We start from the raw sequence: 19,925 nt of genomic DNA, 5'->3' as shown, positions 1-19,925 counted from the left end.
CACTTTTTTTTGTTCAAATCTGCAGATTATGCAGCAGATGATGGATTATGTGGGAAATGCGGAAAATGTATAATTGTGCAAAAATCGGTGTAGCCAAACAGTCGCTTAATTCCAGTGGCCCTGCTCACACCTCTGACTAGGTCGAGAAGTGCTCCTTTAGAAGTTCCTTCTTTTTTTCTCATTGAGTTTATAGTTTAGCTTCTATGGAAATGAAGAAGAATAAACCTGAGGTTACCACTCCACAACACAGACTATCATATCACACAATCACTCTCCATAACACATAATCCCACTCTACATAATTCATATACACTAAATACCACATACTTTCTATCCAGATTATTTCACTGCACAGCATACCACATAATTCCACTACACACAAACTACATCCACTCCACTCCAAGAAACATTAGTAAAACACTTTTACATTTACAACGTCAATAGTTCTAACTCTCGCAAATGCGAAACCTATTAGATTGCAAATGCTTCATTAACTAGTAGTCACATTTGCAGAGAGGTGGAGAAATGGGGCTGGGCCTCCGACCACTGCTCAGGAATTCCGCTGCGTAGGACTTACAGGAGGTACTAGGAGGGCTTCTTGGCCCCCAAAGTCCCTCAGGAGAAAAGTGGACTTCATACCCCAACCTGTAGTGTGCCAGGAGGCCCATTTGCAGAGTGGTGGAGAAAGGGGGGCATGGCCTCTGAAGACCTCTTAGCAATCCCACAGTGTGGGACTTACTGGAGGTAACAGGAGAGGTAATTGGCCCCCAAAGACAACCTTGGGGGCCAACTACCCCTCCTATTACCTCCAGTAAGTCCCACACAGCAGCATAGGGAAGTCCTCATAGCAGACCACGCCCCTCTGCCCACTAGTCTACAAATGTGCTCCCTGGCGCGCTCTTCGATGGGGATTAAAGTCCCCTTCGCTGCTGGGGGTTGTTAGGGACCAACTAGCCTACCTGTTACCTCCAGTAAGCCCCACACAGTGGTATTGCTGAGAGGTGTACACAGGCGACGCCCCCTTTTCCCACCACTCTGAAAATGCACCTCCTGGTGCGCTGTTGGGGGGGATGAAGTATCTTGCCTCCTGAGGGTCACTGGGGCCAACTAGCCCTCCTGTTACCTCCAGTATGCCCCACACAGCTGGATTGCTCAGAGTGGTCTCAGACCATGCCCCCTCTTTACACCACTCTGCAAACGTGCTGCCTGGTGCACTGCTACTCGCGGGATGAAGTCCTCTTCAGTCATGAGGTCCTCAGGACACATGAGCACCTCATAGCCCCACCAGCAGTGCGCCAAGAGACACGTTTGCAGAGTGGTGTAAAAAAAGGGGCATGTCCTCGGATCACCTCTCAGCAATCCCACTGTGTGGGGCTTACTGTAGGTACCTGGTGGGCTAGTTGGTCCCTAAGGACCCTTATGATTCAAGGGGACTTAATCCCCCATCCCAGAACGTGCCAGGAGGTGCGTTTTCATAGTGGTGCAGGGAGGGGGTGGGGCCTCCGGCGAGATGCCGGCCTTTTTTTTTCTTTATGGAAGAGGGGCTGTGTGGCCCCCCTTCCCTTAACACTTTTCGGGCCCTGGGGACCCCATCCCCAGGGCCTGAGCCCTTTTTTTAATTAACAAAAAAATGGTAAGGGGGCCTTGTGGTCCCCCTCCTGAGGCCTTTTTTGGCCCTGGGGACCCCATCCCCCAGGGCTTTGCCTCTTATTTTTGATTTTGTAAAGTTTACTGGAGGGAGGCCATGTGGCCCCCCTTCCCTGGGCCACTATTGGCCCCAGGGACCCCACACCCAGGAGACTGGCCAGCCTTTCTTTTAAAAAACAAAATTTGGAGAGGGGGGCCACGTGGCCCTCCTCCTGACGCCAATTATGGCCATGGGGACCTTATTCCCCGGGGCTTGGCCAGCCTTTCTTTTTTTTTTTTTTTTTGGACGTGGGATGCGTGGCCCCCTCCTGAGGCCAATTATGGCCCTGGAAACCCCAATGCCTCCACGGTTCCAGCCAGCTCTCCGCCTTCTGTGGGAGCCGGCATTTGCTTTGGGGCAAAGGGAGCTGCATGTTAGCAAAAGCAATTCTGCTTCGCTTCATGCGAGAGCAGGTTTCCTGCCCGGAGGTGGTGGTCCCCACACACTATCACCTTGGGCTTGGGGGGGCCCGCAAGGCCCCCCACACATAATTAAACAGATGCTCCGGGGAGGTGATGGTCCTCGGGCAGTGTGGGGGGGGGCAGGAGTCCCCCAGGCACATTTTTTACAAGCCCTGGGGAGGTGGCGCTCGCCGGGGCTGTGTGCCCTCCGCATAATATTAATCATGCCCCGGGGAGATGGCGGTCCCCGAGGCTGCTGGAGACCCCGTGGGCCCCCGCATTATACATCTGCATTGCCCTCAGGACGTTGTTCACCCGGGGCTCCTAGAGAACAAAGCGTGTAAGACCGCACTTCGTTTTTTGTTGTTGTTTTTTTTGGTCGGATTTGCGAACCCAGCGCGAATCCTGCCAAAAAGTTTTTTAAATGGTTTTGGTTTAGTGTTGGCAGCCAATCAGAATAAAGCTCGTTCTCAGGAGAGTTTGCGGATCCACTGCGGTCACCAGATATCGATATTTTTTATTTCTGAATTTCGCATGAACTACTGAACGAATTTACACCATTTTAAATAATGGACGCTTTCTGAACCAAGAGCTACCTTTTTGCCAAATTTGGTGTAATTCCCTTCAGCAGTTCGGGCTGTAGCTTTGTCTAAAGTTTCCTATGGAAATTAACATGGATAAAACTCGTTTTGGGACCCCCCCTTTTTTCTTGGCCCCCGCTTGACAAATCACCCCGAAACTTTCAAGTCAGGAGCTGCCCAGAGCATGGCATTAGTTTACATTTTTTTGTAAAGATTCTCAAAGATATTGGCAAAAGAAAAAACGCTTTTTGAATAGAAACAAGTTCCTAACTATACCTATGGCGATATATATATGAGTTTGGGTAATATTATATAAAATTATTTACAAATAAAATGTATATATACTTACCTTATATACATATACTTACTATGCCTGGTAAAGGCATGCATGGTAAAGAAATCAGAGAGGTAAAGGCTGTGTAGAAAAGGCATGTGAGTTAATTACCTGCGTTGTAAAGATATAGACATACATTCCCAAGCAGAGTACAGATTGTTTGCTCGATTACAAAGCCTGTCAAAACATCTGCACCCTCAGACAGCATGCTATCCCAAAAAAATCCTCCTCTATAAGCCTGCATGAAAAGTAGATCTATACTTTAAACTTCAGATTGTTGGCTCTCCTCTTTTCTTTAAATAACCCTCTCCTTACATTCCATCCTCTTCTCTCTGAGAACAGTCCATGCTAAGTCACACGCATGTTTGTCTTGCTCTCTATTATTTCTGCAAATTGCACAAACCTCATTTCAAAGGTCAAGAACTCTCCTCCTTTGAGAGTCATACACTGCAAGCTATGAATATTTAATATACTCTAGCCTCTCTTAATTCCACCGATTATTTGCATGAACTCACATAGCCCCCTCTAATAATGTCACATAATCCCTTTTGATTTAATCTACCACTAAGAGACTGGAGCAAATGCATGAAATGGTTTCCTTAGAAGCATATGACTAATCCCAGTAACCATTAATAAGCAGTAACCACTAATGTGGGTACCAAAGCAGATTGCTGCTTGTCGTAAAGAGCTTCAACACCTCATCAGGGGTAGTAAGAGCTATAGAAATGCAATAACAATACACTGCAATAGCTTAACTTATGGTGAGAGCAAGCAACAAGCTTGTCGTGTATCTGGTAGTTAGAAAGTTTATTTAATGACTGGTGTGTATTCTCAATTAAATAGTCAAATGCTGAAATGTCCACATACAACCTTGCAGTTTCTCACAACTCAGGGACCCAAAGAGGAACCTAAATCCAGAGAGAGGAAGGAACTGGAGACAAATGAGGCCAGGGCCGGACTGGCCGTAGCGGGCACCGGGCAATCCCCCGGTGCGCCACACGGGTGGGGGCTGGTTTTGGGCCCCTGGGGCCGTTTATGTTACAGGGCCGTTTTTGCAGCATAGCTGTAAAATCGGCCCTGTAACAAAATCGTCCGAAAACCGGCCCTGGCATAGAGCTCGGCCACACCCCCAACCCCGCGGGGGCCAGCCGAGCACTTTTCCAGGGCCGATTTTGGTTCCCAGTCCGGCCCTGAATGAGGCCACCATTCACACATACCAAAGGATGACAGGAAGGTAGGAATTAAAAATGGACACTAGCCAAAAGTAATATCCATACTGCACACAGGTACAGTGATGCTCCACAAAATCACTAACACGTGGGTTCACAAACTGGAAATTGGACAAAGGAATACACATAGCGCAGTATAATCAGCTCTCACCCAATACGTCCACACCAGAGAGCAATCAGAGAGGCATGGTAAGAATAACAACGGTAAGGGACATATGAAAATCATATGCTTCCTTCTAAACCGGAAACCTGATGCTCCTAACCTATTACTTAGCAGTTCGCCAAGCGAGAACAAAAACTTTGAGAAGGAACCTTGTGGATCGGTAATCTTCAACGGCTATACCTGCTGAAGGAAAACAGGGGTATTAAATGATACCATTCGTCAAAAGTAGGTGAGAGAAAAAGGGGACCCAACATAACCAATCTTTGGCTTCTGCTGAAAGTTTCTGAAAAAATCAGCGGCAATGTTGCCTAGGGCCTGATTTCGAGTCTGGCAGGCTTCCATCCGCCAGACTCATGGTGGCCCAGCAGTGGTGGTCTGCTGTATTACGACTCCTAAAGTCGTTGGGGTGGTGGACGGTCGGCTGCTCCAGGGAACAGTTGTTCCCAGGCGGTAGCACAGGAGCGCCACAACACAATTAGCTGAGCAGGGACTGGTGCAGTCCCGCTCAGCATATTAAGAATTCCTGGACTGCCATCCTTTTCAAAGCGGAGCCCCGCCATGAAAAGGCTGGCTGTGCAAGAACAAATGGGGCCCTACAGGGCCCCCATTGCCCCCCTGCCATCGGGATACATTCAGGGGGCACAACACGTGCCCCCCTGCCTGTCTGTACCCCCACAAATCTCATTGCGGTGCCTGTTTTCCAGCAACGGCCATGGGAACAGCAAAGGACTGCCTGCCATAGTAAGACTTACACATTTGTAACTCGTAATACGGTTGGCGGTGCTTGTGCGACTTTGGCACAGCAGAGGCGGCATTGCGCCATCTCCGCTGCGCAAAAGTCATAATCAGGCCCTTAGAAACTGAGGCCAAAGAGAGAAATACACATTGGTCATATATTAAAATATTTCAAAAGGCAGGCAAACAAAATTACTCTAGAAAAATCTTAAGAATGAGAAAACATTTTACTGGGTTAAAAAACTGCAAGACCATGTGAAACATGGTACCTTAGAGATGTTTCAATTCACTAGCTGCAGAAGGCAAAGATTTATGAAAACCCCAGTCAATGCTGGAATTCACTCTGTCCATCCAGTGTAGGTATCATGCCCCTTGTAGTCCGGAGAAGAAAAACAGAATAGCAGAGAGATCACACAAAACAACAACTCCACAAGTGTATCACAGCAATCTCAGCGCCCTGTTACCAACTCATTCTGGGCCTGCGTAAAGAATGGAGCGCTTCTCCACAATTAAATTGTGCTGTTTGCAGTGCATGTAATAACGCGATAACAGCACTACTTAGGGGCAGAGCTTCAGACAACACAGTTCAAGAGCAAGGCTCAGCGTCCCGCTTAGACGATCTCCACCTATCGAACGGGGATATTTATGTTCTGACGAGGAAAATCTTGGACTTGAAATCAAGAGAAGTTGTCATATGTCCAGCACAACTTAGCAAGTCAGCTTGAGAGAATCACAGCCTTGAGAATATGAAAAGGAATAGAAAAGACACAGAACACAATAGCAGTGCTACCTTAGTAGAAGGAAGAGAAAATAATTCTGTTCATATTGGACATTCGTATGATAGTGAGGCTTTACCGCAAAGGCATCATAAACGAAACAAGGGCAACTCCCTCCACACACTCTAGCACGCAAAGTGACAGCCTTAAAATCCTAAAATAGAATAAAAATCCCAAACTAGAACTCGAACACTATGCACTCCCTTTCATTATTCTAAATATGTGAACACGCGACATACCCATGTGATAGTGAGGCCTTTGCACGGCTGCTGGAAAAAGAAAGCTTGTCTGAAATTCTGAGAAGATCAAAGATGAATCCTTTACCAGCGCAGCAGAACACGGATTCACATTTCCATTGAAATGATTAACCATGAGTCTGCTATTCTAGTTGCAGGAAACATCAAGCTTCACCTCTTAAATATATATCTAATAAAAATAATAAAATTATCTTGGAGTAGCAGGGTGAACTGTATTGCTATGAGTAGGCATACTCAGAGACATCAATTGAAACGCACTTTAATTTGTCAACCTGGGTTCTGAAAACCACATCCCAAAAATGTGACGCTTGAATGACAGACATCTTCCAGACTTAATAAAGATAAAAAGAAATTGGCATACATAAGCATGATTGTAAATTCTGTGCAAAATATACTTTAAGGAAATTATGTTGGAGGCATTACAATTACAACCTGATGAAATAGGCAGGTAAGATTGTGATTCAACATAAGTTCCTTCCACCCTAATGCATTTTTCTGTTGAAATTTGACCCAGGTGCATTATGGTCCTAGTGGTGCCAAAACTAATAACATGTATCTTCCAGTGCTTTTAGTTTTTATATGTCAACCCTAGTCTTCTAAATATATGTTTTATTGAATTTTGCAGGTTTGCAAGAATATTTATTGTTATTTTTTACATGTTTGCTATCTGTGTTTAGAGGTTGATTAACTTGCAAGTGATAATGGCCATCATGATGAGACTGCCAGTTCAAGACCAGGTTTTGTGAACCCAAAGTAATCATATTTGTTTTGTGAATCAGTAACTTCGGCTTGCATGGCTCAAAGGTTTGTAAAATGAATTTGATTCCCTTGTTCACGAATCATGGCCCCATGTTTGTGAGCCTTGCTCCATTATCTGAGTAATTGAGGTAATTTTCCAACCCTTTGGTGGCCTCTCATTCACCCTAGGATGAAACTGAGAACAGCTTGGCCTGAATGGGCTCTCCAAAAGAGTTTCTTCAATGTATGTTTCCTAAATCATGGTTCCCGGTTTGTGAAAAATATAACTGCGAATGGAGAGAAAAATATGTTCTTTCTCGAGTCTTAAATAAGGATGCATTTCATTTCATTTCATAAGGCTTTATTCGAACATTAAGTAAGTTCAGAAAAGCACACAATACAACAAAAAAAGATTATTTGTTATAAATACAGAGGCAGAAAATTCATCAAGATTAAAAAACATATTAAAAAAGCATACTTTTCCTAGCATTAATGGATTTAAGAAGAAAAGTAGCCGTATAAAAACATACTACCGGATGATGTAAATTAAAAAGTAAACACATACAGTCACGTATAGTTCTGACTTCAAATTTTAAAAACAGGGGTTTCAGATAAGCTATCCGGAGGTGTTTATACAATTGACAAAGCAGAAGAAAGTGCACAGTGCTTTGGGAAGTGGAATTATCACATAGACATGGACCAACAGGATGTAAATTCATAATCGGAAAGGCAACAAGGTTGTGGACAACTCCCATTCTAAATCTAGTCAACACAAACCGATGTGCCTTCCAAGTTATTTGAGACAGATAGGGTTGAAAGCCCACAACTTCATTTAAATCATGATAAGAAGTATATGATGAAAGATTGGAGCTGTTCTGGTGTCTCTTAATAGCAGCCTGTTGTAAAAAACACTGCTTGAGATCAGTTTTAGACAACATATCTGCCCCGTGATGATCCGCTAGGATGTCGATGTTAAAAACCACCCGAAAGCTATCAATAGCGTACTTCAACCACGGAATCCTGGTAAAATGGTCCAAAGTAAGACAGTCAGAAATGATAGCTCTACACAAAGAAGTCTCTTCTTTAATCCAAATGGAGCGCCATAGGAGCAACGGTCTAAGGGGGATCAAATCGGAGAGATGGCAAATACCCAATTCGTTATGCATTAAGGTGTTCGAGACAGAGCTTGGCAGACACAAAAGTTTTTTCAAAAATACGTTCTCTTCAAACTGAAGAGAACCTGCCGGGGCATAGCCCCATATGCCTGCTCCGTACAAAGCAATTGAGACACACCGTGACTGATAAATTTTCAGCATGTCACTTATCCGCCTATCTCCTAATTTGGTAGCCATAGTGAAAATACCAAAGGCACTCCTGGCCATTTTAGACCGTACATTCTTAAGTTCAGTTGTCCAGGTGTTTTTATTTTAAAAGGTAACCCCCAAATATGAAAAGTTATCAAGTTATCAACAACCTGGACCTTTTGACCCTCTATAAAAAAAGAGGGTTGTTTCTTTCCAATCCTATGGCCACATTCCATAACATAGGTTTTGGATTTGTTTAAAACTAGCTTTCTGCTTTTAATGAATTGCATGAAACCATCCAACAACAATTGAAGACCGTATGGTGTACGTGAAATTAAAACCGCGTCATCCGCGTAGAGTAACACGGGAACAAATTCATTATTAATTTTGGGAGCGTCCACTGCCAAAGATTGTAGAAAGGATTCGATTTAATTGATGAAAAGAATGAAAAGCAATGGGGCTAGCACACAACCCTGACGAATTCCGCGCCCAATCTTAAACATGGGTGTACATTCGCCTTGTGATCCAAAACGGACACAGGCTCTTAATTTAGAATATAGGCGTGCAAGAAAGAAGATAATACCCTCTGGGGCCCCCATTTCTAACAGCTTTTCCCAGAGAATGCCGTGGTCCACCAGATCAAAGGCACTACTGAGATCCGCAAAGCAAAGGTAAATAGTGCCAGTCTTTGCCAGGGTATATTTACCAACCAGTAGTTCTAAACTTAAACATTGCTCTATCGTTCCACGACCCTTCCTAAAGCCAAACTGGCTCTCGGCTAAGATGCCATTTTCTTCAGCCCATTCCTCCAATCTCACCATGAGCACTCGACTCATGACTTTAACAGAAGAGTCCAACAGGGAGATTGGTCGGTAATTCTTGGCTTCCCCGCGATTGCCTTTCTTGAATATTGGAATTAAAATGGATTCTTCCCATGTCGGGGGCATCTTATTTCTGACAGCTGTGTTAAAAATATTAGTAAGCAGAGGCCCCCAGATTTCTGGGACCAATTTATACACATCGATTGGGACCCCATCTGGGCCTTGTGCTTTCCCCCCCTTACTGTCCCGTATACTGTCTAAAACCTCTTGAACCGTAAAATTTAGTGGGATGTGCGGCCATTGTTTCCCTGAAACTTGCGCTCCGCCATCAGGCTGGAAAATTTTAGAAAAATGCGCAATCCAATCTGCCTGCATAACATAGGAGGTTAGTTCTGGAATGTTGTCATCTTTAAGAAATGGGGAGTTGACAGTTTTCCAGAATAGGGAACAATTATTCAATTCGGCTGCCATTGACAAATTATCCCAGGCCTCTTTGCGAAGTTCCACTTTCCTATTTTTAAGGGTTTCATTGTATCTGGCTCTTAGATCTATGACCAGTCCCTTATCTCTGGGTTTGACAGATAGAGCAGATTTCAGCTCCCTCAGGGCCGAGGTGCAAGCTGAATTAAACCAGCCCCGCGGTTGGTCCTCTTTATGTTTACGGGTATCTGTAAGTTTTAGGTTAATGGCCGAATTAATACTAATAAAATGTTCAATGGAGGAAGAAGTACATAAATTGTCTTCGAGAATCGCGGTAATATGTACCAGGGAACTGGTTATGATGGAATCAGACGTAATGTCTGCCTTATCCCCCTTCCACCTGAGTCTTGTACCATTAGGGCGCTCTGCCTCAATACAATTAATAGTACGGCCGGGGATACTAACATCATCCATTTCCCACAACTTAGCCTTTACTACCAGGCAATTGTGGTCACTTAATTGAATATCTATAACTTTTGGGACTGTGAGCAAAACCTCCAGGCCCGTAGAGATGCAGATAAAATCTATTACAGAATTCATACCCCGGCCTGAAAAGGTGGGGCAAGTATCCCCTTGTGCATTTTTCTCATTATCCATAATGTACATATTATATGAGGCGAGGAAATTATTTAGGGCATCTCCATAATAATTGTGTTTAAAATGGAGAATCCCATCCTCGTGAGCGTCCACTAATCCACAAACATTAGCCTCAGAGAAAGGGCAGGTGGTAATATTAAAATCCCCTACCAGAAGTAAATCAAAGACTTCATTAGAGTCCTTATACAACTCTTCTAGTGCTTTGGAAAGATCTTTGACCGGCCGATCCCTGGAGTCATTAAAACTATTGTTATAAAAATTGATTAAAAGAATGTTCCTACCTCCTTTTATTTGCAGCCATAAAATCTGGGAATAAACCACAACTTGTACATATTTGATTACAGATAAAGGGGCTTTAACTGAAATCAAAACAAGTAGACCTCCCTTGGCTCTACCTGAAACCGAGCTGATAGCAGGAAGCTGGTATGAGTTAAAACCACTATAGCCTTTAAAATCAGTACACCAAGTTTCCTGTAAACAAATAATGTCAAAAAGATCCAAGAATTCCATCCACCCCAGACTATCTGTTTTTGATCGGATCCCAGCAATATTCCAACTTGCAATGTAACAGTCAGGTGAGGTGTGGGTGCCTGTCCCCAAATGTATACCAATGCTATCCTGTTGGGAAGGGGCAACATTTAAAATCTCGTCTACTGACACAGGGTTACCCGATATATTTCCCATTACGGCTGGCGGGAGACAAACTACAGGAATTTCCGCCACCAACCCTGATAAACACATTTTCGGGCCAATTGTCAACAAACCTAGATTCCCTGGGGGTTCTTCTGTAGGACCTGGGGCGGCACCCTTCTCCTGTCAATCATTTTGGTCCAATCCACTCAGGCATTGATAACGATTAGCAGTAGCTACCTCAGTGTTTATCAGACTAATGCCCTCGTCTCCCCTCATTATCCCTCCCCTCCGCTGCAATGGGAGGTGCTCAATATTTTGCCTATAGAAAAAGCCAAGGGGACGGAGTACGATACCCTGGTCAGTGCTGGGACGGGACGTAGCGCGAATCAGAGCTGTCGTTGCTAGGTGAGGGTTACTAAAATTTATGATAACACAATCACCAGGAATGTTTTTGGGGGACATTCCAATCCAATTTGTTCTGGTGGTAACCAGAATCTGATCCGCCATAGCCACAGGAAAACCGCATTCACGGTTGAGCCACGCCACAGTTTTATTCTTAAGGGAATCATGGGATTCCACAGTACGATTAGGCCCGTCCTGTCTGATAGCTCGCACGTTGGTCAAAACTGCCACATAAGGTGCGCAGTCGGGTGGAAGATTAGGTTGGGGGAGGCGATTATCGTTAAACCTCCCTCTTCTTGAAGTCATGTTCGTGTTCCCCGTATCATGAGTAATTATATTAGTCGGGGCACCGATAGCTGGATTAGCACTAGAAGTATCCCCGGGGGTGCATTGTGTTGCATTACCAGCAAACCCCCGCCGATCATTACTAGGAATAATCCTTTTAATTGACTGAGTGGGAGAAATAGAACCCATGCTTAATTTTCTAGTACTTTTTAAGGTTTTAGATTGTTGCACATGTTGCCCCGTTAAATCCCCGGTCTCCCCCACCACAACGATCGAAGGGGAGCTATTATGGGATTTAAATCCCTGTTGCACCAGTTCACCCAATCTGTTCACTTCCCTGGATACAGCCTCAAGTTTATCTAAAAGCGGTATGATAATTTTGTCTAGCTTACTATCAATCATACCGATTAACATGTCGAGCTGAGCTGGTGCTAGTATCATTTGGGTAGGGTTATCTCCATTGTCTGAACAGGTATGCTCAGGGGAGCCAGCATTGGCGACCGGGTTCTTTTTGCTTTTGCGGCCCCCCTTTTTGGGTTGAACATATCTGTTAACATGTAAACCTGATCTTAGCACTCTATGTGTTTTAAGGGGTACAGGGGTTGAAACTACAGTGACATTAGGGGACTTGCTAATATCCGAATCCATGGGCAAGTCGATATCAGGCAAGGGAACCGGAGTAGACTCTGTTATGCAAACACCCACCCTCGATGGGGAAACTGTAGGTGCCAATACTTGGCTGTCATCAAATGAATGGATCTTGGCTTGTAGTCTCAGGGCCACAATTGCTGGTCAGACCTAGGGATAGTCTGCGTTCCTTATTGATTTTGTCTACTACTATGACTAAATAATTATCAAGTGTAGACACAGTCGAACGAGGGGTCCCAGTCGTTTTAGACATGCTGCCCAAAGATAAAAAACCAAATAATATAATACAATTTCTAAAACAACAACAACTATTTAAAAATAGCACTTACTATGAAATGATACCACCAATATAAAAGTTGGATACAAGTTAAAAGTTGTTATATACCGTAGTGATATGCCTTGGAATAGAATGCTTATTAGCTGATACTATATTCCTAAGACCTTTATGTGCAAGGAACAAAGGCCAACTACACACCGCAGAGACACGTATATGACATATACGGGCACAGACCTAAATAGCGTATCACAACACCTCAGAATCCACAACTTACAGCGAGGTGTCGTTGAGCCACAAAGGAAATTAAAGCACCCTGGTTACTTCAGTGCATTTGGCGATGTCCAAATGTTCACAACTAAGGGGGATAGCCCTGCCCGGCCTCCTCCGGCCCCTGACGGCCACAGACGGTCCCGCCCTTGTCCCGGGCTTCTCCCGGCGCCGACCCACGCGCGATCCCGCGACGCGGAGGGAGCTTCTGAATAAGTAGCTCCTCCGGGCGCGTAGTCCGGCGGAAGTGGGCGGGGCAGAGGGGAATGCTGGGGCTTGTGGTTCCACCCTGCTGCAGCCTCAGGTGGCGCGAGGCAGCAGGGGAACCAGGCGTCCACACGGCGTCCACATAGCGCAGGAGCCACTCGCAAGCTCCCCAGGAGCCAGGTAAAAGCTGCACAGCGACCACGCTTGCTGGCCTCGAAGCGTTAACCCCCCGCTCCACCGAGGGAGCTTCTGAATAAGTAGCGCCTCCGGGCGCGTAGTCCGGCGGAAGTGGGCGGGGCAGAGGGGAATGCTGGGGCTTGTGGTTCCACCCTGCTGCAGCCTCAGGTGGCGCGAGGCGGCAGGGGAACCAGGCGTCCACATGGCGTCCACACAGCGCAGGAGCCACTCGCAAGCTCCCCAGGAGCCAGGTAAAAGCTGCACAGCGACCACGCTTGCTGGCCTCGAAGTGTTAACCCCCCGCTCCACCGAGGGAGCTTCTGAATAAGTAGCGCCTCCGGGCGCGTAGTCCGGCGGAAGTGGGCGGGGCAGAGGGGAATGCTGGGGCTTGTGGTTCCACCCTGCTGCAGCCTCAGGTGGTGCGAGGCGGCAGGGGAACCAGGCGTCCACACGGCGTCCACACAGCGCAGGAGCCACTCGCAAGCTCCCCAGGAGCCAGGTAAAAGCTGCACAGCGACCACGCTTGCTGGCCTCGAAGCGTTGTACATTCCCTGCCCTGCGATGTCACAAACTGTAGGTCAGTTCAACAAATCAAATGCGAAAAAAATTCAGAACCAAATTTTGTGAACTGGATTGCAAACTAAACAGTACAGACATGTTTACTTTTGCAAAATATTTTAATGTCCCAAGCTAGATTGAGTTAGACTAACCACAAAAGGACTTATTGTGATGGGACCAAGTATGACATAAGCATGCTTCTAAAATTGATTTCTTGTATTAACTCATGACCCCCTTCCCTAGTCTGCTCCAGACTTGCAACAAAAAATGTGAACATGGCTAACTAAGTGTAATGTGGCAAAACAAGTGTCTGCCAAATTAGCTGCAGATTCGTCAACTATAAAGTAAAAAGGGCACTTATATACACTAATGCTCTCAGCCATAAATTCTGAAAAGGTGGGGCAAGTATCCCCTTGTGCATTTTTCTCATTATCCATAATGTACATATTATATGAGGCGAGGAAATTATTTAGGGCATCTCCATAATAATTGTGTTTAAAATGGAGAATCCCATCCTCGTGAGCGTCCACTAATCCACAAACATTAGCCTCAGAGAAAGGGCAGGTGGTAATATTAAAATCCCCTACCAGAAGTAAATCAAAGACTTCATTAGAGTCCTTATACAACTCTTCTAGTGCTTTGGAAAGATCTTTGACCGGCCGATCCCTGGAGTCATTAAAACTATTGTTATAAAAATTGATTAAAAGAATGTTCCTACCTCCTTTTATTTGCAGCCATAAAATCTGGGAATAAACCACAACTTGTACATATTTGATTACAGATAAAGGGGCTTTAACTGAAATCAAAACAAGTAGACCTCCCTTGGCTCTACCTGAAACCGAGCTGATAGCAGGAAGCTGGTATGAGTTAAAACCACTATAGCCTTTAAAATCAGTACACCAAGTTTCCTGTAAACAAATAATGTCAAAAAGATCCAAGAATTCCATCCACCCCAGACTATCTGTTTTTGATCGGATCCCAGCAATATTCCAACTTGCAATGTAACAGTCAGGTGAGGTGTGGGTGCCTGTCCCCAAATTTATACCAATGCTATCCTGTTGGGAAGGGGCAACATTTAAAATCTCGTCTACTGACACAGGGTTACCCGATATATTTCCCATTACGGCTGGCGGGAGACAAACTACAGGAATTTCCGCCACCAACCCTGATAAACACATTTTCGGGCCAATTGTCAACAAACCTAGATTCCCTGGGGGTTCTTCTGTAGGACCTGGGGCGGCACCCTTCTCCTGTCAATCATTTTGGTCCAATCCACTCTGGCATTGATAACGATTAGCAGTAGCTACCTCAGTGTTTATCAGACTAATGCCTTCGTCTCCCCTCATTATCCCTCCCCTCCGCTGCAATGGGAGGTGCTCAATATTTTGCCTATAGAAAAAGCCAAGGGGACGGAGTACGATACCCTGGTCAGTGCTGGGACGGGACGTAGCGCGAATCAGAGCTGTCGTTGCTAGGTGAGGGTTACTAAAATTTATGATAACACAATCACCAGGAATGTTTTTGGGGGACATTCCAATCCAATTTGTTCTGGTGGTAACCAGAATCTGATCCGCCATAGCCACAGGAAAACCGCATTCACGGTTGAGCCACGCCACAGTTTTATTCTTAAGGGAATCATGGGATTCCACAGTACGATTAGGCCCGTCCTGTCTGATAGCTCGCACGTTGGTCAAAACTGCCACATAAGGTGCGCAGTCGGGTGGAAGATTAGGTTGGGGGAGGCGATTATCGTTAAACCTCCCTCTTCTTGAAGTCATGTTCGTGTTCCCCGTATCACGAGTAATTATATTAGTCGGGGCACCGATAGATGGATTAGCACTAGAAGTATCCCCGGGGGTGCATTGTGTTGCATTACCAGCAAACCCCCGCCGATCATTACTAGGAATAATCCTTTTAATTGACTGAGTGGGAGAAATAGAACCCATGCTTAATTTTCCAGTACTTTTTAAGGTTTTAGATTGTTGCACATGTTGCCCCGTTAAATCCCCGGTCTCCCCCACCACAACGATCGAAGGGGAGCTATTATGGGATTTAAATCCCTGTTGCACCAGTTCACCCAATCTGTTCACTTCCCTGGATACAGCCTCAAGTTTATCTAAAAGCGGTATGATAATTTTGTCTAGCTTACTATCAATCATACCGATTAACATGTCGAGCTGAGCTGGTGCTAGTATCATTTGGGTAGGGTTATCTCCATTGTCTGAACAGGTATGCTCAGGGGAGCCAGCATTGGCGACCGGGTTCTTTTTGCTTTTGCGGCCCCCCTTTTTGGGTTGAACATATCTGTTAACATGTAAACCTGATCTTAGCACTCTATGCGTTTTAGGGGGTACAGGGGTTGAAACTACAGTGACATTAGGGGACTTGCTAATATCCGAATCCATGGGCAAGTCGATATCAGGCAAGGGAACCGGAGTAGACTCTGTTATGCAAACACCCACCCTCGATGGGGAAACTGTAGGTGCCAATACTTGGCTGTCATCAAATGAATGGATCTTGGCTTGTAGTCTCAGGGCCACAATTGCTGGTCAGACCTAGGGATAGTCTGCGTTCCTTATTGATTTTGTCTACTACTATGACTAAATAATTATCAAGTGTAGACACAGTCGAACGAGGGGTCCCAGTCGTTTTAGACATGCTGCCCAAAGATAAAAAACCAAATAATATAATACAATTTCTAAAACAACAACAACTATTTAAAAATAGCACTTACTATGAAATGATACCACCAATATAAAAGTTGGATACAAGTTAAAAGTTGTTATATACCGTAGTGATATGCCTTGGAATAGAATGCTTATTAGCTGATACTATATTCCTAAGACCTTTATGTGCAAGGAACAAAGGCCAACTACACACCGCAGAGACACGTATATGACATATACGGGCACAGACCTAAATAGCGTATCACAACACCTCAGAATCCACAACTTACAGCGAGGTGTCGTTGAGCCACAAAGGAAATTAAAGCACCCTGGTTACTTCAGTGCATTTGGCGATGTCCAAATGTTCACAACTAAGGGGGATAGCCCTGCCCGGCCTCCTCCGGCCCCTGACGGCCACAGACGGTCCCGCCCTTGTCCCGGGCTTCTCCCGGCGCTGACCCGCGCGCGATCCCGCGACGCGGAGGGAGCTTCTGAATAAGTAGCGCCTCCGGGCGCGTAGTCCGGCGGAAGTGGGCGGGGCAGAGGGGAATGCTGGGGCTTGTGGTTCCACCCTGCTGCAGCCTCAGGTGGCGCGAGGCAGCAGGGGAACCAGGCGTCCACACGGCGTCCACATAGCGCAGGAGCCACTCGCAAGCTCCCCAGGAGCCAGGTAAAAGCTGCACAGCGACCACGCTTGCTGGCCTCGAAGCGTTAACCCCCCGCTCCACCGAGGGAGCTTCTGAATAAGTAGCGCCTCCGGGCGCGTAGTCCGGCGGAAGTGGGCGGGGCAGAGGGGAATGCTGGGGCTTGTGGTTCCACCCTGCTGCAGCCTCAGGTGGCGCGAGGCGGCAGGGGAACCAGGCGTCCACATGGCGTCCACACAGCGCAGGAGCCACTCGCAAGCTCCCCAGGAGCCAGGTAAAAGCTGCACAGCGACCACGCTTGCTGGCCTCGAAGTGTTAACCCCCCGCTCCACCGAGGGAGCTTCTGAATAAGTAGCGCCTCCGGGCGCGTAGTCCGGCGGAAGTGGGCGGGGCAGAGGGGAATGCTGGGGCTTGTGGTTCCACCCTGCTGCAGCCTCAGGTGGTGCGAGGCGGCAGGGGAACCAGGCGTCCACACGGCGTCCACACAGCGCAGGAGCCACTCGCAAGCTCCCCAGGAGCCAGGTAAAAGCTGCACAGCGACCACGCTTGCTGGCCTCGAAGCGTTTTACATTCCCTGCCCTGCGATGTCACAAACTGTAGGTCAGTTCAACAAATCAAATGCGAAAAAAATTCAGAACCAAATTTTGTGAACTGGATTGCAAACTAAACAGTACAGACATGTTTACTTTTGCAAAATATTTTAATGTCCCAAGCTAGATTGAGTTAGACTAACCACAAAAGGACTTATTGTGATGGGACCAAGTATGACATAAGCATGCTTCTAAAATTGATTTATTGTATTAACTCATGACCCCCTTCCCTAGTCTGCTCCAGACTTGCAACAAAAAATGTGAACATGGCTAACTAAGTGTAATGTGGCAAAACAAGTGTCTGCCAAATTAGCTGCAGATTCGTCAACTATAAAGTAAAAAGGGCACTTATATACACTAATGCTCTCAGCCATAAATTCATTGGAATTATTGCTCATTCTAATATATATTTATGGTACAAAATGCCATCATGGGTCCTGGTGACAACATAAACCAAAAGACCTGAGGCTGTTGACCTAAGATGGAAATGTAGCTGTGTCTGCACGCAATGGCTGTCTAGCATATCATCTTCAGTATGGTATTCATGGGAACGAAATAGTGGGCAAATTCTGAAAAACATTTTTCAACCTTCCCAACACCTGTTACCCAGGCCACCTACTGCAGCTAGTTCTGGAGGCTCTGTCTCTTAAAGCGAAGACCCTGAAATACATCAGAGCACTATGGGCTCACAGGGTCTGTACTTCTGGACTTTCCAGAAAACAAAAAGATTTAAACAATACCAAAACAAAGACATGATTGAGTAGGACCCATTCAAAATGTCACAGTACCATATCACACCCAGTCAAGATTCTTTAAACCATGTTATAAAGAAAGCTAAGTCATATTGGCTTCTACATACTTAACTGTGGTGATCAGCAAATAAAACATAGCACCCTTCCTCCCACCTCTTCAATGTTCTCCAATTTCTCTGATGAACCTTTAGCACTGTATACATTTTTTTATCATTAGTTATGCACCAGTCCATTACCTTCTCCAGGTATGTAGATCAGGATAAATGTTGTTGCCCCACTGCTTGGCAATTGCACTGCTTCCCACAATTTGACCCATAATGTACAATATCCTCTTGTACGAGGTCTACCTAACCTCTACAGTCATGCACAGTAATGCCATCTTCGGACACAACTCAATTTACTTACTCCCAACATTTCTAGTACTTTTGCATCTACATACGTCCAGAAGCACCATATAGTCGATCAGCCCCAAATTGAAAATCGTCACAATTATGCATTTTTTGGCTTCAAATAAGGAATAATCTATAGGGTCATCCATAATGTACTCATATTCTCCACATTTCCCACTTTCTTACAATTTTTTGCAATATCCACCCAATTTTTTTCTGGCAAAAGAATTCTAATTTTTCGGAACATAGTGATGAGGCGCAAACTTTGGGTTGGCCCAATTGTGCTATTTTCCATCTAATCAGAATGTGGACTGCATTAGGGATACAGTTGCTTCCCATTGTCTTAAGGAATTAACTGTCTGAGAAAGAGACCTACAAGCAGTTCACGATTGAGTATAAAAAAATCAACCATTAGAGTGAAATCCCTTTATTTCACCCAAAAAATTGAGGAAGCCAAATACTCGGTAAATAATGTTACTCATAGTTAACAAGTTAACTTCCTTGCCCTGTAAAAATACAGCAGCTGAATTTTTTTTAACACTTTAGCCAGTAGTTTCCAAAATAAGGTGGATAAAATCTTTAATGGATTCTCCACCACAAATCCCATTTCTCAGTCAGAGACAACTTTCTCCCCAACCTGCCTGGGGTCTGATTCCTTTCTGAAATTTGCAAACAACACCACGGAACAGTTCACCCAGCTTATAAAAAGTATTAGCTCAAGCTCTCCCTTAGACCCGTGTCCTTCGACGGTTGCGAAATCAACACCTGAAATACATTCTGGCCAATTAACAGTTATTTTCAACTAAATGTTTGCTAGTGGCTATTTTCCTAAGCAATGGAAAATAGTATCAATACCCCCTTTGATAAAAAGCCAACTCTGGCCCCTACCAACCCTAATAGCTATTGTCACATATCTAGGCTACCATTTCCTGCCAAGATTGTTGAAAACATTATGAATCAACAACTGGCAGTATTCATATCGGAGAGAGCCCTCTTGGACCCTACTCAGTATAGGTTCAGAAGTGGCCATGGCACTGAGACGGCACTGATAAAGGCCACGGAGTAGATCAGAGAATCCCTTGATCGGGGGGGGGGTAGAGTGGCTCTGATCTTATTTGATCTTACAGCAGCATTGAATACCATCCACCAAAGGCTACTGATTGGTCACCTTCAAAACATCGGCGAAAGAGGAACTTACTTGCCTTCTGAGTTCTTTTCTACCCAGCTGCAAACAATCAGTGGCACTTAATAAATTTAATTGTGATCCTTTCTTTTTTCCTTGTGGAGTTCCTCAGGGATCTTCGTTAAGTCCGACACTGTTCAATAT

This window comes from Triturus cristatus, chromosome 2_1 (assembly GCF_964204655.1).
Source record: "Triturus cristatus chromosome 2_1, aTriCri1.1, whole genome shotgun sequence".
Classification (NCBI taxonomy): domain Eukaryota; kingdom Metazoa; phylum Chordata; class Amphibia; order Caudata; family Salamandridae; genus Triturus; species Triturus cristatus.
This window is presented reverse-complemented; position numbering follows the sequence as displayed.